General features: G+C 40.6%; 1 long non-coding RNA gene across 1 annotated transcript; it reads right to left on the minus strand.

Annotated features, from left to right (window-relative positions):
- Window positions 1-1,889: 1,889 nt before the first annotated feature.
- Window positions 1,890-10,575, minus strand: LOC149463712 (uncharacterized). Its single transcript, XR_016312396.1, has 3 exons — window positions 10,505-10,575; window positions 10,380-10,425; window positions 1,890-1,983 (listed from the first exon to the last, which is right to left on the minus strand). It is a non-coding gene; the product is annotated as an uncharacterized LOC149463712 (long non-coding RNA).
- Between the last annotated feature and the right edge of the window lie 10,650 nt (window positions 10,576-21,225).

The raw sequence follows: 21,225 nt of genomic DNA on the forward strand, positions 1-21,225 counted from the left end.
AGCAAAGTCATTTCTGGTAGAAGATATCCAACTGTTGGTCATTTTCATTTTCTTTATGGAAACTTTCAGTCAAATAGATCTACAAAAATAAGCAGTATGGTAAGATGTCCCGGCATTCAAAATTGTTTTTTGCCAACATCCCAACATATGTAGAAAAGATGACATCATACGACGAAACATGTAGAGCGGGGCTTGATAGCGCTACACTTGTCCTCTGAGAAGGAATTGCTTTTTGCTGGGATTTAAAGTGCCATACACATGGTTTTTGTGTAAGTGTAATTTTAAATGTTTTTTACCTAATAAATACGGTGTTACGCTATGGAAGTTTCCCTTTGATGTTTTTACGGTGGTGGAGGAGTACTGTGGAGATTCTGGAAGAGTTTTGTCGCAAAGGATTGATCTAGAGGTGTTTCCACTATGTCATCAGCGTATAGAGGTTTCAAGAGCACACAGCCAATCAACTTTCCTGCAGGAGAGCGCTGCAACATCTCATGCGATATTTGACCTACCATTCCAGGAGTTCAATTATCTGTGGTGAGTGGGGCTCTGGAGGGGGAGCACTAATTGGAGCACTACACACAGAGAATTGCTATGGATAAGAAGATTTACTTCTGTATCACTTGATATTCACACCGGATGCAATGGGTTTTTTTTGGAACTTTCAATTTTTTTTTAACTTTTATATGTTTGCACAATTATTGGGGCTTTTATATATATATATATATATATATATATATATATATATATATGTATATATTGTTTTATACAATTTCACTGTATACACAGTTTCATGGCACTGTATATGTGCTAATTTTAGCACTATTGTGGTTTAAGCACCTTGTATCTACTTATTGGTTTATTTGGGATTTAGTTTAGGAGGGGTATAATTGCCAGCCCACGGGGCACATGCACACTTGTGGGAATCCTTTGTGTAGTAGGGAGTTCATTCATTTATTTAATTCATTATTTAAAGTAGTTTTTGGGAAAGGCAGAGCATCAATTTGTATGTTTGCACTCACACATTTGTTCACCGGTACACATTTGTGATTTTGCTAGCAGCAGCCAGTCTAATTGATTAGTCATACATATACTCTTTGGCCTGAATGCCAAGCATCATGTCTGAAGGAAACCAGGCATCGTTCACCACCTGGCCAATACCAACCCTACAGTGAAGCATGGTGGTGACCAGGGGCGGACTGACCATTTGGAAACTTGGGCACTGCCCGAGGGCCCGGGGTCAGTAGGGGGCCCCATGAGATGCCCCTGGTACCTTTTTCATAGGCTTTTTTGAGTTTGGGCAAGGACACAGGAGCCCCATGATCCCCTATTGCTCGGAGGTCCCAAGAGTTGTCAGTCTACCCCTGGTGGTGGCAGCATCATGCTGGGGAGATGTTTTTCAGCGGCAGGAACTGGGAGACTAGTCAAGATCAAAAGAAAGATGAATGCAGCAATGTACAGAGACATTCTTGATGAAAACCTGATCCAGATAGCTCTGGAACTTAGACTGGGGCGACGGTTCATTTTTCAACAGGACAACGACCCTAAGCACACAGCTCACATAACAAAGGAGTGGCTATGGTCCAACTCTGTGAATGTCCTGGAGTGGCCCAGCCAGAGCCCAGACTTGAACCCGATTGAACATCTTTGGAGAGATCTGAAAATGGCTGTGCACCGACGCTGCCCATCCAACCTGATGGAGCTTGAGAGATACTGCAAAGAAGAATGGGATAAATTGCCCAAAAATAGGTGTGCCAAGCTTGTAGCATCATACTCAAAACGACTTGAGGCTGTAATTGGTGCTAAAGGTGCTTCAACAAAGTATTGAGCAAAGGCTGTGAATACTTATGTACATATGTTTTATTTTTTCGTTTTTTATTTTTAATAAATTGCAACGATTTCAAAACAAACTTATTTCACATTGTCATTATGGGGTATTGTTTGCAGAATGTTGAGGAAAAAAATTAATTCAATCCATTTTGGAGGCTGTAACAACAAAATGTGGCAAAAGTTAATGTCAATACTTTCTGGATGCACTATATATACCATAGTTTGTGGACTCTATAACTTTCCTACCATCTAAATAATAAACACTGATTGGGTTATTTTCACCAAAGAAATGTAGCAGAATAGATTTTGGCCTAAATTTTTGATTAAAGATTATTTATTTGCAAAATTTGCAGTTTTATAACAGAAACGAAGAAAAACAAAGTTTTTTTTCACAATTTGTGGTCTTTTTTTCATTAGTTTAGCAAAAAATATAAAACTCAGTGGTGATTAAATACCACCAAAATAAAGCTCTGTTTGTGTGAAAAAAATTATAAAAATGTCATACTGTATGGTTTCAGTGATGCATGACCATGCAATTGTCATTCAAAGTGTGACAGCGCTGAAAGCTAAAAATTGGTCTGGGCAGGAAGTGGGGGATTGTGCCCAGTATTGAAGCGGTTAATGACAGATTTTCTATGTTGTGTTGCATTGTACACGTGTTTATAACAATTTTAATGCCTGTTTTTTGCATTGTAGTACATTGGCAGCCCATTTGAAATAGCTAGGCTGCCTTAATTCAATGCACATTTATGTGTATGTGGTAAAACATCACAACGCACTGCAGAGATGTGATGTGGCCTAAAAGTAAAATAACATGCAATCCTTTGTAAATGCTGGGGATTTATAGAAGGTTGTTTAGCACTTTAAAATGTGGATGTGTTTGTTTAATTATTTCATTTTCATGCATTTTTTACTTTTGGAAAGCACTGTATAATTTATCTTTTAATTATTTAAAAAAATATATCAGCAAATGTTAGTGTGATGGGAGTCATTTTGGGTGGGGACCCATGGAACCCAGCTCACTTTGGAGAGGTGGAGAGACCCCTGTCTGAGCTCCCCATATCCCTCTTATGTGTAAATCACCCTGTGCCTGTTAGGGGTATAGGGTGATCTGTCCTAATATTGGGGTGGGGGATTGTTGATTGTTTAATGTTATGTGGCTGCATCCCATTGTTCTATTGTTTGGCTTGGGAGCAAACTATTATGGGATGTAAGTGTTTATGTGTATTAGCTTAGTGGGGGGGGGGGGTCTCCAGCAGTTCTCTCTCCTGATGGGACTGTCTACTGGTGTGAAGTTTGAATACCTGTGTGCAGGGGCAGACTGACAACTCATGGGGCCCCCCGGGCAATAGGGGATCATGGGGCCCCTGTGTCCTTGCCTAAACTTAAAAAAGCCTATGAAAAGGTACCGGGGCATCTCATGGGGCCCTCTACTGACCCCGGGCCCTCGGGCAGTGCCCGAGTTTCCAAATGGTCAGTCCGCCCCTGGTCACCACCATGCTTCACTGTAGGGATGGTATTGGCCAGATGGTGAACGATGCCTGGTTTCCTCCAGACATGATGCTTGGCATTCAGGCCAAAGATTATATGTATGACTGATCAATTAGACTTGCTGCTGCTAGCAAAATCACAAATGTCCTTGCCCAAACTCAAAAAAGCCTATGAAAAAGGTACCAGGGGCATCTCATGGGGCCCCCTACTGACCCCGGGCCCTCGGGCAGTGCCCGAGTTTCCAAATGGTCAGTCCACCCTGCCTGTGTGTCTCTTGTTACTAAATGTAGATTGCCCCGCCCTGTGTCCTTATGCAGGGAGGGGGGATTGTTCCCCCGAGTGTATATAACTTGTATATGTGTTCACATAAACTAGTCTGCTTCCTGGTGTACTTCACGACTGGTGTCGTCTAGTCTTGTATGGTCGGCTGTGGTGTCTGTTGTCGGTGTTCGGACGGGGAAGCCGTATTCTAGCGAAAGTACTCAAGCGCAATCTCTGTCAGTTCCGTTACAATTAGGTAATACAATTCAGTTGTGAAAGTCATCTACAGCCCTTGTTATACATCTAAAATTGGATTACCACCAGATTACTTATGAAATGTATGAGTTTTGTAACAAACTTCATCTATTTAGACTGTAAGCTACAATGACACTTCTGCTTTGTACTTCCCCAAGTGGCCATCTTTCATAAAACATGGAAACAAATTTTTTTGAACTGATAGGTGTTAGTGCTGACAAAGGCAGACATTCCCTGAGATGTACAAATAATGATGATAAGCACATTCCCATGAATTTTCCTGCTAAATGTGTCTGCCTGCCTCTTTTTACATAGACATTTCAGGCCAAGAATATCACGCCAAGTTTAGATCTACTTCACTTTTTGGCAGGAGAATTTAGATGAATTTAGTTACAGGCACCAAAAAATATGAATAATAAGTTTAATTACATGATCTTTGAGCCTCTTTCTGAATATAGCCTCAAAATAATATTATTTTCTATAAAATAAAACTCTGAGCTTCCACATTCTTTTGCCAATGTGCCCCTCATGGTCAACTCCATATAATCACTCGCGTTGGTAAACAGCTTCCTGAAACTTAACTGGGGGCATTCTATATCAAATAATGACATTTAGTTTCATGTTTGTCATTAATTAGAGAATTTAACTGCTTGAATTTAAATGCTTGGACAAAGTTATTATTTATATTTTAGCGAGGCGCATTCAGTTAGATCTCATCACCTTCCAATGGTAATTCTTGGCTGGATTTGTTGATAACTCGATAAGGACACAGTACGGCGTATTTGTGTTCCATTTTGTTTTGGTATGTATAAACTATATTATATACACATTATGGTTAGAATAAAATTGCCTAGGTAGGAGTGCAATATCAATGAATGAATGAACAAATGAATAAATGAATGAACTTAAGAAAGAAAAAAATGATCTATACCAATTTGCTGTAAAAGATTTGAGTTAGCAGTTAATCACAAAGGTGGGGAAAAGGGATACTGTGTTAGTATCCCTAAACATGCTGGTAGGTAAATTGGCCCGAATGTGAAGTTAGGGACCTTAGATTATAAGCTCCTTGAGGGCAGGGACTGATGTGAATGTACAATATATCTGTAAATTGTTGGCAATATACACTCTCCGGCCACTTTATTGGATACACCTGTTCAATTGCTTGGTAACACAAATTGCTAATCAGCCAATCATATAGTAGCAACTCAATACATCTAGACCTGAAGACGACTTGTTGAGGTTCAAACCGAGCATCAGAATGGGGAAGAAAGGGGACTGAGGTGACTTTGAACGTAGCATGGTTGTTGGTGCCAGACTGGCTGGTCTGAGTATTTAAAAAATTGCTGATCTTCTGGGATTTTCACATCTCTAGAATTTACAGAGAATGGTCCAAAAAAGAGAAAATATCCAGTGAGCGGCAGTTGTGTGGACGAAAATTAATTGTTGAGGTCAGAGGAGAATGGGCAGACTGGTTTGAGATGATAGAAAGGCAACAGTAACTCAAATAACCACTCGTTACTGGCCACTAGATGAAGTTGATAATCATAGGAATTACTCTATTACAGAAAATATGGGAGAAATTTGTCCATCCTGCATGAATATGACATTCATCCAACAAATCTTTACAGATGGAAGTTCTTGGGCAAGACTATTAAGGGAAATCCTACTGGGGAATGTTTACGTGCTTGATCTGTGGTCAAGGGTTTAATACTTATTTAATACTTTGCTATCATACCCTATATAGACCTACATTTTATCAAGAATTCTTTTTAATGCCATGCTTTCTGTCTGGTCAAGGTTTATAGTACTTTAAGGTTTGAAGTTCAACATACATTTCTGCAGTGATAATACATCCTATAAAATGATTCTTTATTTTTTCATTGACAGTCTTTCTGCTTAGCCCAAAGTTAGTGTTTTTGCATGGCTCAAAGTCCATGGTGTTTTGTACAATTCCTGCCATGGCTCCATGTGTACACCCCCAATCGCTGCCTTTGCAGCTAAAGGGGGACTGGGGGACAGAAAAACTCGGTTCAACAGTGTCATGTTACTGCTCCACAAACTCATGTGTGAATTACCCCCACTCATTGGGTTGATTGCTTTTGCTTGGTATTGTGATGGAAGATCCAGTAAGCAGTTTGGGAAGATCTATCCCTGAGTTATGGCTGAAGCCTGGGGCAATTTCCTCACTGGCATGAGAGGCAGCTTGATTTTTTGAATGATACTCAGGTTAGAACATGTTGGCATCACCTACAGGGCATGTGGAAAGCTATCTGCTTTCATTAGCAACAGTTGGGAGAAAATTTTGTTGGACATGTAGCGAACAACCTTTTGCCTAGCATCTTTAGAGTGGACTGGAGAATGGGGGTACACTAGTACATAGACTTCAGTGTCCACTGGACCCCCTACAGATAGAACTGAGACCCAAGCCATTTTTCGCAAATCAGCTGATACTGGGTTTTGAGGCATTAGAGATCAGTCCATCTTGACTCAAAGTATGGCCAACTACTTCTGGACATGACCATAAATCTGAAAATACTCGGACCTAACAATGTACAGGATCTATAATTGTACAGGATGGTGATAGGGGTCATTAGTTGGGAATTGTCAATAGGATTACCTAAGCCAGAGCCAGAGGGAGGCACCCATAGAGCAGTGCACTTTAATGTGGACATTGGGAATGGGGAGACAGAAGAGATATTCCACTCATATTGTTCCTGGGGGAAGAGTGTAGAGGAGAAGCTGCAATCAAGTATCAAGGAGCATACTTTAATTGGACCAAACAGAGGTGGCTGTGCAAACTCCAACCAATGCCATGAAATTTCACTTTCACAAACAAAAATCTGAGGCCTCGAGGCTGAACGGTATAGACTAGCTGATGGTGAACAATCTAGCTTATCGGGATTTCATCCAAAAAACTCCAGATTTATGTGCCACAACGTGCTTGTCTAGGCTGCAAGATGTAGAAAACAGGTTTATTTAGAGTATGGGTATGAGTAACCCAAGAGTTAGCGATGAAATTAGAGTAATAGGCAGCAATGGTGTTATTATGAAATATGGGAGTACCTTAAGGTATGTAAGGTTTGCCCCATGAAAACTCTACAATGTACAAAGAGAAGTTAAAAGGTGGTTGTCAGAATTGACGCTGTGGCCAACACATATTCAAGTACAAATTGATCATCAAAAAGGCTGGAAGCAGGGATCAGGAGTGATCCATTAATGCCTTTGATGCAGATAGAAGGATGGTCCAGGTTCCAGACCCCCACTTTAATAAGTGAGAGACTATCCCTGTTCGCTTGATCATCACTGTTTGCTGTTCCTTTGTTAAATGTTGAGGACTAAACTAACTGCCAAAAACAGGTGATAACTTGAGTTTGGCCCAGCACTGGAGTTGACTATATTCAATGAGATTCTACAGAGGTGACCCGCTGCCTTTAGAACAGCCAGATGGACTTTGCAAGAAGAGTGGTGCATAGTGCGGTGGTTGTTTTTTGTTTTTTTTTTATTGTAAAGTTAATATGTTTTTTAAGAGGGGCCTATTCACAGCAGAAGTCTATATGGAATCTTTAGCCTGCACTTGGTTATTTAGTTTAATTTGGATATGTTTATGCTTTATTTACAGAAGAGAATATCTCCCTAGTCAAACTAACAGCACTTTAGTAACTCATGCTAAACGTAAGGACTTTATGTTTGGTGCTCTGTTTACTTCTCAATAATAGGTAGTGATAATGTTCAGTGCAGGGATGGGCTCTAAGGTTGCCCATACAGTTAGGTTTTTTTTCAGAATGCAGGTCGAATGAATAACAACTAACAAATGCCTCCATCCACACAACATGAATGGAGGAATAAGCCTCCCCACCCATCGGGATATTGTATACTGACAGCGGTACCTGCTGTTGTCAGAATACAATGATTAGTGGTTGCAACTGAATGACTGCAATTGCTGATTATGGGAACATTTTACAATATCTCCCTTCGAGAGCAGTTGATTAATGTATGGCCAGCTAAAAGCTATTAAATTGCCATTGTTATAAAATGTGAGGCAAAGCCAGTGCATTGAAGTGTCATTCCTAAAGTTTCAATCGGTGTATGGCCATCCTAGAGTTTTTAGCTTTTCATTGCCATAAAATGTGATGCAAAACCAGTGCAATAAAGTGTCATGCCTGAAGGAATGGAGCTGCAGGATTTACGCAATGATGGGTGTTGTTTTTTCTGTTCTTTTACAGATGGACAACCGAGAGAATCTGCAGTTCAAGAAACATTGTGTTGCACTATTCTGTGTTTGTTTGCTTGCTGCTATTAGTTAGTCAGTGGCAGTGATGAGCTGAACGTACCTGTGTTTGGTTCACTGTAGGTTTAAAGAGCATTATTGAAACTTGGATGCCCATGATGTCTTTGATCATATATGGTCATGTGCAACCTGATTGACAAAGGATGTACATCATAGAACATTACCCCTTACTCATTCACATGGGGGGGGGCTGGTATCTGGGTGACAGTTATAGTTAAAGAGGCTTCCAGATTCTGATAAACTCCCCTCCCACGGACCTCCACAACAACCAGCCCAGGGTTGATTTGTAAGAGACCCTTGTCCTCATAAGTATGGGATCTCCCCTGGCAACGTACCCCCCATCTTGAGTGCATGTGGCCTGGTATGGTCTGGGGGAAGGGGTACACGCTCCTGGACTACTAGACTATATGCTTAGATAAGGTTCTGGTGTGGATTTTGGGGGGCATCTTACACTTTTTTTCTTGATTTTGGTTGAGGTTCCCCCTTAAAATCCAAACCAGACCTGAAGGCCTTGGCATGCGGTATGGGGAGAACCCCCATGACACTTTTTTAAACTAATCCTGGCTCCTTTGCTTACATGACTGTGTATTCCTGGCCTGGATGTGTAAGTGAATGGAGCCATTGATGTCATTGGTTGTTAAGGATGTTTCAGTGTGCCTGCATCTGACAGCATCCTTAACAACAATTGACAGTGGGCAGCTGTAATGTATAAAAGCAGTAGAAAAAAACATACATGCCATTCAGCTCCCATTGAATGGGCAGATGTTCAGGTGTTCATCCGAGCACCTGAGCAGCAAAGGTTCAGTCTGAACGCAAGGGGTGTAAGCTCATCCCTAGTCAGCTGTAGGCAGCTACCTTTCATGTGATTGATGTAATGTTGCTTTTATTGTAATACACTTCTGACTGCATTCAGATTTTGGGCTATGAGGATGTTTTTAAATTGGGGGGGGGGTATGTAAGGATACTGCCCTATGCTGTTGTGTCCCTAACAAAATTTAGAGAGCTTTGTACCAAACCACAGCTATTATTCCATTTTTTCTAACCTCTGTACTGTGAAGGAGGCTCCAGTAAGCAGTATGGGAAGATCAGTCTCTGAGTATGAATATGTATCTGAACATTTGCTTACTGAGGTCCCTGTTCAAAAACATGGTTTAGGAGATAATAAATATTTCGGACTCCTTTCTCAAGTGTTCTTTCTCCTCCTGGGCTGTGCCTGGAGTCAGGGGTGGACTGACCATTTGGAAACTCGGGCACTTACCGAGTGCCTGGGGTCAGTAGGGGGCCCCATGAGATGCCCCTTTTTCATAGGCTTTTTTGAGTTTGGGCAAGGACACAGGGGCCCCATGATCCCCTATTGCCAGGGGGCCCCATGAGTTGTCAATCCGCCCCTGCCTGGAGTGAAAGTCTGTTTAGAGATTTGCTGCTTGGGCCCTGCCTCAGCCAGTTGTCAAGGACTTAAGCTCTCCGCTGGAGGAGTGGATATTGGGGGGGGGGGGGGGGTTGAATGGAACTTCCCACCGAATAGTGTTGCAGAGGAGCTAGGTAGAATCAAATGTCTGGACATGATAAGAATGATTCATCCCCCACAAATCAAGGTATCATTTTCCAATATCAAACAGGGTCAGGAACCAGATTGCTTAGAGAGAGTTGTGTGGATGAACATGAATTGTTGATGTCAGAGGAGAATGGGCAGACTGGTTTGAGATGATAGAAAGGCAACAGTAACTCAAATAACCACTTGTTATGACCAAGGTATTCAGAATACTATCTCCTGTATCAACAGTTCAGGCTGCTAGTGGTAATGTAATGGTGTGGGGGATATTTTCTTGGCACTAGCAAGGTGTACCTAATAAAATGGCCAGTGAGTGTATAAGTACCTATAATAAATAAAAAAAACATTAGGAATGAGTTAACCAATCAGTGTGTGTTGGTACACATTTGGTGATTCCCTTGATACAGATAAATAATGGATGGAAAATATGAAATAAGTAAAAAAAGTGGAATAGAATACACCAGGGCTACCTATATAAATGGTATGCTAATGTAAGTATTGGTATTGGCAGAAGTGAGGAATAGATAATATTTATATGTACACACAATGGTTAGGTGATGTGTGTGCATGTACTGTACATGCATATGCATGAATCCAGGACTAATTGTCACATGCGCACACCTCACCACCAGGTTGGGGAGTATAACAGACAGACAGCCAAAAACAAGATTATCTTATATTACATCTATCTATAGTAGTACTTACTGGAAGACATGACGACCCAGGAGTAGTAGCATATCTCACCACCAGGCTGGGGATTAGTATAGCAAACAATCAGATAGCCAAAAACAAGATCATCCTATAATATATCTATCTATAGTAGTACTTACTGGAAGACATGACCACCCATGAGTGGTAGGATATGGACCACCCCCAAGACAAAAAACAGGGATAGAGACCTGTAAACCAAAATTATTATGAAGTGAGTGATTATGTTAGTTGGTAAAATCATAGCCAAAACTACACCAAGCCGACAACAGGTAATTCTTTTTTACATTATCATAGCTGCCACTACCCTATCTGGATACACAATATCCCAAAAAGTTAATTTTGTCACCTCCGACATAACTGCACCAAACAAACTGACTACATTGAACAAAGCCTTACTCTTAAGAAAAAATTCAGGGAAAAGGGATACCCCGAAACACTAATAGAAAAAGTCTACAATTCGTATCTACTAGACAAACCCAAAACCACCAGACCAATTGATGATTCTGACTACACAGTCAGATTCACCACCAGATTCCATGGCAAACACCACCTTACATTGGAACATCCTTTTGGAAGATCCCCACCTGAAGGATATTATTCCTGATAAACCCACAATTTCCTACAGAAAAGCTCCCAATTTAAAAATAAAATAGCCCCTAGTAAACTTAAATCTGTCCAGTCCACTCCAGTCTCTATTTTCCTCTCCCATTGTGGGCATGTACTAGTGTCGTAAGGTTCTATGCAAAACCTATTCCTTTGTTTAACATGGTCAAAAGGGTTTCAACAAACAAAGGCAAGCCCTATAAGCTTAATGATTTCTACAACTGTTCATCCAGTTTTGTGATTTATTGCCTTTATTGCCTCACATGTCCATGTAGTCTCCTTTATGTGGGTCATATCACCCATACCCTCTGTTCTAGATTTGGTCGAACATCGTTGCCTAATCGAAGGATGAAAAGATGAACATAGCGTCCCCAGACACTTTCTAGAGACTCACCAAAAATCTACCATTGGACTCCAGGTTTGGGTTATCAAGGCCATGCCCACCGACCTCCCTGAGGCAGGCTCTGCCACAGGGAAACTTTTTGGATACATGCCCTCAATACCCTGTCTCCATCTGGCCTCAATGAGGAGCTGGAGATTGCCACCATTATATAACATAGATTACCAACTTACATAATCACCCACTTCTATAATCATAGTAATTTTGGTTTACAGGTCTCTATCCCTCTTTTTTGTCTTGGGGGTGGTCCATATGCTACTACTCCTGGGTCATCGTGTCTTCCAGTAAGTACTACTATAGATAGATGTAATATAAGATAATCTTGTTTTTGGCTGTCCGTCTGTACTACTCCCCAACCTGGTGGTGAGGTGTGCGCATGTGACATTTAGTCCTGGATTCATGCATGTGCATGCACATGCACACACGTCACCTAACTATTGTGTGTACATATAAATATTATCTAATCCTCACTTCTGCCCATACCAATACTTACATTAGCCTACCATTTACAGTATATAGGTAGCCCTGGTGTATTCTATTTCACTTTTTTTACTTATTTCATATTTTCTATCCATTATTTATTTACTTATAAATCCACTTATCTACACATCATTGTTCATCCATTATGAACGTACTGATTTATGCTTATTCACTTATCCATACTGATTATTTTTCTGTTTATTGTACCATTTTATGTGTATATATTCCTTCAACGTTCCCTATGATTTACCATTGATATTTTATACCACTTTTTAATGTTATTTTTCATGTTTATTCTTTGCATCGATCACCAATGTTTTTTTTGAATCCTTTATGATCTTTATATAGTTCACATATGATTTTGTTACCATGTCACAATCCATGATACTCGGACAGACTTCGTCCCGCTATCTCTTTGTGTATTGTTCCTTCTATTCCCCTCTCTTCTTTCCCCCACCCCTGGTCCTGTCCGTCACTCCTCTTCATTTCATATAAGGCTCTCCTTCCCCTCCTTATGCTCCATCTGTGTCTGGTGAAAGAGCGTTCTGGTCCACATCGGTCCCCACGTAAGGTCACAATGGCCCTTTCTCTACACACAGTGTGTGGCCATGCTCTTGGTAGTCAAGTCAGCAGGATTGTTTTTCTGAGAAATAAATCAATGTATGCATTTGGACTTGGACAGATAGGGGTAGGGGATAGGCAGTATTCTGAGATCCAGTAGGCAATGGTGACAACAATGGCTGAGACAAAGGCATGGTGTTTACAGCCCAAACTGAAAGATAGAAGCACAATAGATTTTCTAAGGGGTGAGGCTTTGAAGACCTTCATCTCTGACTGTTTCTGTTTTTTAACTAAAAGTGTATTATGCAACCGCAAGCCAAAGTAAAGCAACCTCTGTCCATCAGGCACCATAAGTTGCTTGCTCCTACCTACACTACTCTACTTTTCTGCTTCTTGATCCATTGCAGGAACTGACAAAATATCCTATGCAAATATTGACTTTCTGAAAATCTATAAACTTGAATGTTTCCTATAAAGTTTGTCTATTATTTATTTGTAAATATCTGTTCATTTAGCACTCATGAACTCAGGCATTTTGCGGCGTGGGTGTTGCTAGCAGTCGCTTGTACAAATGAATTACAGGATATAGCTGTATGCGAGTAGGCAGGTGCAGTCTACATTCTCCACTACAAATGGCGCTCATCCATAACAGTGATGCAGCTGGTGGAGGTAGTCAAGAGAAACTGAAGAGTGAACAGCATCAATTACTCTAACAGCACTCAATCTATCAAGAAATCACACCACCTCCACCCACTTGTGAAGAAAATGTGCAACTAAATAGCAGGCAATGAAAATGTCCTTCATCAAAAGTCCATAAACTTTTGCTTCTGGATCCCTTGAGAGGTTCACACCACCATTATGTTTAAGTGAAACACGGTCCAATCTTGCCACTGCACTCACCACTAATTATTGCTCTGCTCAATGTGCTCACTTTATGGTAACAGAAGATCCAGCACTGGTCAGCAGTCCCCGTTAAACTGGTCTTCAATTCCACTATAAACTCAAGCAGAGAGGACACAAATAGTGTGATCCAATATTATTATTATTATTATACAGTATTTATAAAGCGCCCATAGTTCACTCAGCGCTGTACATTACAAAGGGGGACAGAACATGTGACAGAACAATACCAATACAATGCAAAACATGAGGGGATCGAGGGCCCTGCTCTTTCGAGCTTACAATCTAGAAGGGACGGGATAGTGGTACAGGAGGAGATAGCTGTGGGGGATGGAGTGGTAGGAAGAGTGGAGGAGGTCGGTCAAGTTAGCAGGGGGTAGGCTTCCCTGAAGAGATGGGTTTTCAGGGTGCGCCTAAAGGAGAGGAGAGTAGGTGATAATCTGATGGGTTGGGGAAGGGAGTTCCAGAGGATGGTTGATACCCTGGAGAAGTCCTGGAGGCGGGCATGGGAGGAGGAGACCAGGGAACTAGAGAGGAGGTCTTGTGAGGAGCGGAGTGTGCGTGCTGGGTGGTACTTGGATATTAGGTCGGTGATGTAGTTCGGGGCAGTATGGTGGACAGCTTGTACGTCAGTGAAATATGAAAAAAATGTATTAAAAAGTTAAAAATACACTAACAGCTATAAAACAACTTATAGTTCATCAAATTCAGAGTTACGTTCCGGCCAAAGTAACAGTGACATACTGCATCTCTTGGCATCACCAGACTGGTGTTCTGTCCCTGCATTAGCCACTCACAAAAATGTGTGCCGAAACCAGGGGGCAGGGACTCTGAGTGACCCAAGATGGTCACCTGGATCCAGCGTAATCAACCCGATTGCTGCTCCAGGGGATGGAAGAAACTATAGAGAAACTCAGATGAAGTAGTGAACTGGTTTTGGCACACATTTTTGCATGTGGCTAGTTATGGGACAGAACCCCAATCTGGAAGGGCCAGAACTAGCAAGAGGGAGAAGTTCCAGAGGAGTAGGGAAAGCATAGGGCCTATGTCTTCATCTTCAGGATGCTCCCCTCTATGGTTGAACCAATTCCACTCTCTTTGACAGACGTTGTCTTCAACTCGGGCCTACACACTGTTGACTCTCTCAGAACTGTTTTAGGTGCCCCGGACAGGTGAGGGTCTCTTGCACTGTTTTTGAGTTTTGCAATACATTGTTTTCTGCAATTCAGGACTCTATGTCCTTTCTGCTGTCACTCCACTCTGAACCTACCCAACATGTGGGTATATGCAGCTACAAGCATGTTTACTTCTGAAGCTTCTGCCTGCCAGTACTAGGGTCGCTGGTTCGAATCCCAACCCCGGCACCACCTGCCTGGAGTTTGCATGTTCTCCCTGTGACTGCGTGGGTTTCCTCCTGGTACTCTGGTTTCCTCTCACAATCCAAAGACATGCTGGTAGGTTAATTGGCTCCTGTCTAAATTGTCCCTAGTATGTATATATATGAATGTGAGTTAGGGACTTTAGATTGTACACTCCTTGAGGGTTAGGGACTGATATGAATATACAATATATGTATGTAAAGCACTGCATAAAATTGATGGCGCTATATAAGTACCTTAAATAAATAAATAAAGCTGCATATACCCAAGTATGAATGAATACTGCTGTATCCTGTAATTTGTTCACACAGACAACTTTACACAAAATCCATGGCTGCCGAGCGGTGAAATAAAGCCATTTTTTATGCAATATGTCCATGAGAATGAGCCCTTAACCTTTTGTATACATGTTTCTCACAAAAAAAAAACATTATCATTTTACATATTTTAAACATTCTTGAAAAAATATGTAAATATTCAGAATGAGCAATAAATGGGTTTGTATATGTCAACGCTTCTGGTGGTTTATTTTCATATATGGAAGGTAATACCCCGTTTTTTTCTCTAAAATGTGATTACATGCTTTTTAAGTGAAATTAAAATTGAAGAATTTAGGGGAAGTCGCTTTGCTTCATATTGACTATAAGCAATTATTTTAAGTGTTAAGGAGCATAAGTTAAATGGGTGGTATACTTTGTACTTGCTATGCATCCCTGAAAGGCTACCTCTAATTAGATTCAGCAATGGAGGACTTAATAAAATGCTCAAAAAACATGTATTCAGCCTCTCCTACAGTTAAATAACACATAGGTGAATTGTATGCACCTTTTTTACAAGCTCTCATAAAAACATAATTGTGTTTTATTAGGGTGAATATGTGAATATTTCAGCTTTTAAAACGAAAGTACCTAGTCCCCACAGGATGTTTAAATGATCAATGTGTGACTTGTGAATAAAAAGCTGCAAGCTATTAACCCAGTGAAGACCTCATTTATCTCGTTCTGTCAAAGCAGCTGTACTTTACAGGATAACACAGTCCAAAGCAAGCAGGAAAAAAAGAAAGCATACGCCATTAAGCAGACTAATGCCATTTAAACACAATGGGATTATATGATTTTTATAATGCTGCTAGTTCATTTTTCTGAATATCTCACTCTTTCTGGAATACAATACACATACACAATTCTTTCAAAGTACCTGTGATCCTCACAAAGAGCCATACAGTAGAGAAAAATGTGATTTCTTGCTTAGTAGAGCCTGTCAACTGTTTGATGTCTTTTGAACTTGTTGCCTTTTTACATTTGTATAGAATGCCAGAGGCCATGTTGGTAAAGACAGATAATTTAAATGACATAAAAAGCAATTGTTGCTGAACTAAGTGTTTAATAGGATACATATGAATGTGGAACTTTACATAGAAAATGAAAAACTGAAAAAAAAACAGGCTTTTTACTGCAGAAGAGCCATACTATGGCTCTTCTGCAATAAAGGGGTTTTACCTGCCTCTCTGAAATTCTTTTGAGAATGTACACTTAACTGTGCATGTGCATCTGCCAGCCAGGTGACTGGGTGAAATAACTCACATGTGCAAGCACAGGAACTATATCATCTCTGTGCTGCCAATCAACATGGCCAAAGATCCCAAACCGGGAAGAAAACCAGGCAAAGATTTTGGCAGTGGTGAAGGAGTGAGGGGAGGTGAGTATTGTAGAGTGAATGTGCCTGGGTTCGATTTGTGAGTGGTTCATTGAATCCTGCATGGAGCCTGAAAAACCCCAACATAAAGTTGAACCCCACTGAAGTCTATGGTGTGTGAATCTTGAAACTAGATTCTGACCATTTTTCAAGGCTAATAGACAAGGTAAATACATGGGAGCTGGGCACTGTCATGGGGGACATTTACCAGTGTAATAGAGAGAGGTGAGACAGGTTTGAAATAAACATTTACAGCCAGTTCACACTACAAAAATGTACTCTTGATGCATTCCAGATACGTTTTTGATTACAGTTCACACCACACGCAGTTCCGGTGCAGTTTTGATGCAGTTTGCCATGTTCCAGTATGGTTCTGTGCAGAAAAAAATGCAGCATTTTCTAAATTTTTTTCTGTACCGGAAACTGACTGGAACTGGCCATTGGAATACATAGAAAACACTGTGCATGCATTTTTGATGCAGAAAAAAGCACTCTGAACTGCGTCTAGTGTGAACTAGCCCTCAAAGTGGAAGTAAGCGCTAAGTGTTGTTAAAAATGTTGCCTTCCCCTTTTGCTTACCTATGCTGCATAGCTTTTATAAAAGAGATCTGTAGAAATACCTTTTTTTAATCCGCTCCTGTTCGGTCGTGTGATACATAAGCTCTGGCTTCCCTGTGTCGGCGAACAACCGCTGCAGGGGAGGGGAAGGAACACTGACGTGCAAAGGAATGTTGGCGGATAACTTCATGGCTTCAGGAATTCAAAGGCCTTCTTGCGCACTCCCTGACAGCAAATCTGCTGCTTTTCAATCACATAACTGCAACTGAGTGTATTAAAAAAAAGAGATTTCCATTAATCTCTTCTTTAAAGGCTATACAGCAGTGGTAGTTGGAAAGGGGAGGCAACATTTTTAAACATACTTAGGCTTGGTTTAGATAATTAGTGTTTTAGATTTCCAGCATAAACGTTAGACAGAAGTCGATCTATCGATTTACTTCGATTAAACAGTGAGGACCACACACAGATTGAAATTTGTTCAGTCCCTGCTGAACCAGACGAATTTCGATCTGTCTCTACCCAGTGTCACACAGTAGTTCACCTTTACTTCCACTTCAAGTGTATTATTTCAGAAAAAAATAACCAGAAATTATGCACAAATATTGCACAGTGCTTGAGCGATATGTGAACTGCTTGGTAAGGTTGCATTTTTAGAGGGAAATATGAAGCAGGTTTTTTTTTTCTTCAAATAAACATTAGAGTATATTATTTCAGAGACCCTAGCCACAAATATTGTACTTTAGGTGGGCAACATGTAAGCAGCTTAGTAGCTGCAATGTAAGAGGGAGAGATGAGACACATTTTATATTGAAATAAACATTAGAGTATATTATTTCAGAGACTCTAACCACAAATATTGTACATTAGGTGGGTAACATGTAAGCAGCTTAGTAGCTGCAATGTAACAGGGAGAGACGTGACACATTTTATAATGAAATAAACATTAGAGTATATTATTTCAGAGACTCTAGCCACAAATATTGTACATTAGGTGGGCAACATGTAAGCAGCTTAGTAGCTGCAATGTAAGAGGGAGAGATGAGACACATTTTATAATGAAATAAACATTAGAGTATGTTATTTCAGAGACAATATCCACAAATTATGTACAGTGGCTCAACAGTATGTCAGCAGCTTGGTCAGGCTTTGATATAACAAGAAGAGACAAGATTGGTTTTCTTGGGAAAAAAGCTTTAGATTGTATTATTTCAGAGACAATAGCCACTATATTTTTGAGCACTGAAGCATTGAAAAGAGACACAATCTTAGACAAACAAAACAGAATATACCCTGAAGCAAGCATTCGAAATTTGTGACCTGAGTTCCAGCTGTGGAAGCATTGTGTGGCACCTCAACAGTGCCAGAGCACTAAAATAGTCCCTAGACTTCTAGACACAAAGCAGGGTTTACCCTGTAGCAAACATTAGCATTTTGGCATCTGAGGTCCACTGTATACAAGATGTCCTGTTACTTCTCACTTCATATCCAATTCTACATAGCCGCCAATTGAGTGTTAGCTTTAGCCAGGCATTTGTGGGATTATTATTGTATTTCTATTTACCTCATTTCCATTTTAATTTGTATAGTACTAACGTGGCTATTGATTGATACTTGCTCTATCCTTAAAACGATTGTTGATGCTGTTTGTGCATTTACGCTGATGTGCCACAAAATTGATAAAATGTTTATTCTTAAAAAAAAAAGAAGGCATTTGGCAGCTGAGGTTCAGCTGCAGCAACATTGTGTGGCACTTTTACAGTGCTGGAGTACCAGAATAGGTTGCAACTTGGTGACAGAAAGCAGGATTTACTCTGCAGCACACATTAGAAATTTGTTGGCTCAGGTGCAGTTGTAGAAAGATTGTGTTGCCTCTCAGTAATAAAAAAACTCCTGCTGAGCTGTAGGCCCTCTCAGGCTGCACATTGGCTGCAGGGCAAGCCAGATACTGCAGTGCATTACTGTGTAAATCCTAGCCAGTGATCCAGCCTGGACACCCAATAGTCCATGGGCTCATCATTCTGCATTAACTCTGGACTCTGTGTAATGAAAATCATGTGATTAAAGCTCTGCCTGTAAGTGCTACCTACAGCCAGTCCTGTCTGCTGTACAAAGTATCTTGAAGAAACTCTTAAGAATATTGTGAAGGCAGATGTCCCTGATCCTCATTTCAGGGGTCAGAGGATCAGTAGCACATTGCAAATGAGAGAGGATTCAGTCACCATCTTCAAATGCTGCCAAAAGATTCTTATGCAGCACCTCCTCAAAAGACCTCATTTTGTGTTTCCTCTTGGATGTTAGCAGTAGTTTGGCCATTTCTCCTTTGTATCAGGGATCCAATATGGGGGTCACCTATTAGTCTCTCTCTTTTATGCCCAAAACCCTGGGGTCCCTGTGCATGCATCTGAGCATAAAAGAGCCCATTTGCCATAAATGCAGCAGGACCAGATGCCGAGTCATCGGTGCTCTACAATCCTCAGTGTTTGGGGAGGATGAAGTGTCTCCTTAGAAGCATGAACCATTTCCTCTTTCCCCTGCTCACTGCCAACATCGCAACATTGCTCCTCCTCGTATTCCACCACTTTAAAATGTATGATTAATTATAGCTAGAAAAACCATCAACTTTCTTATAACTGACATTTTAGTACAACAGGGCGGCTACCTTATATCTACTATTTATAGAAATGAACCTCTGGCAACGCAAAGCTGCATGCATCTAGCACCCAACCCAAGCCAATGGTAAACAATATACCATATGGACAATATCTTAGGATTAAACATACCTGTACCAGAGAGGAATATTTTGAGGAGAAAGCTAAGGATCCAAGATAAAAGCTATCACACAAATATCCTGAAAAAGACCTATCAGAGGGCAAAAGCCCATACAAGATAATCTTTGGTTTTTTAAGTACCAGCTAGAGATGAGTCACAAAGACAAATGTTGTTACCAACAACATAGTAAAGAAGTATGTCAGAGGTAAACCAGAGCTGGTCTCCAGATGGGTAAAGTCATTGGGGGATTTAATCACACAGAGCCAGTATGCAGGAGACAAGAGAGGAGATCCTTGGGTAGAAAGAAGTACGTTCCTTGTGGATCGTGCAACCAATGTCCATGAATTAGAAAGACTGAAAATATTTGGTTACCCAATGGACAACTGCGAACATCTAGACACTATGTTAACTTCCAGAAAATAAAGGTTGTGTGCTTTTAAGCAAAGCTTTTTATCCAAGCAAGATTAAAACTCAATTGTTTCAGAGCTTATATTCCGTTACTATGAGGTTGAGTTACTAAAACTGGAAAGTGCAAAATCTGGTGCAGTTCTGCACAGTATCCAATCTGCTTCTAGGTGTTTTTTTTGTCAAAGCTTAATTGAACAAACTGAAGTTAGAAGATGATTGACTACTGTGCACAGTTGCACCAGATTTTGCACTCTCCAGTTTTAGTAAATCAACCCCACATTGTATCTAATAACAAATGGTAATGGATATTTTGTCTAAATAAGACATTAAGCTATAAACCTTGTTTATGTGGTGCATCAACGTAATACTGAACTATATGCTTTGGTTGTGGTTATCGTTAATGCTTGTCATTGATTTGTTCAGGCTGAGTGGCCACAGGTGATTCAAAACAGCTGGCTATGCCTGCCACAGAAATATGCTGATCAGGGCTGTTTATGGCCTAGTTGGCTATGTTAATGAGGCCTAAGAGAAAGTTTTTTTTAATTGTATTGTTGTTCTAATCTTGTGCATGAGAAGTTTTAGGAGTAAGCATTATGATCATCCTGCTACATGGGAGGATGTAGTGATCGGCAGCCCAGACAGATGAAGTCAAATTTCTTTAATCTTGACTGTTTCATTTTAAAAATAGGCTTTCTTTTGCCTGGGCCAAGAGGTACATCCAACATTTCCTGCAAATAGGCATCAGTGGAATCTGAGTTATCTGGGAGTTTTAGGAGTTCGCGGGGAAGGAAAAATGGTCAGCCTCCAGTTTCCTCCATTAAATGAAGGCAAAAAAATGGGTGACTGCTTATTTCTCTATGGACCCCTAGTTACTGAGATGAGTATTTACACAGCAGCCCCTAGTAATTGGTTCTGTGGTAAGGGTCATCTTGATCACCTCTCCTACTGTTCCTCTTCTCCCAAAGGTTCTACATTGGGTGAACAACTCATACAGCAAGGCAACAGAGGAAAACCTCTCAAAGCTCTCATCATAGTGCAAACCTTTTAGGATTTCAGGGGCTCTGTACCCCAATATCAAAGTATTTTC

Source organism: Staurois parvus, unplaced genomic scaffold (genome assembly GCF_062004578.1).
Source record: "Staurois parvus isolate SC_StPar_1 unplaced genomic scaffold, SC_StPar_1.0 ptg000153l, whole genome shotgun sequence".
NCBI classification, from domain to species: domain Eukaryota; kingdom Metazoa; phylum Chordata; class Amphibia; order Anura; family Ranidae; genus Staurois; species Staurois parvus.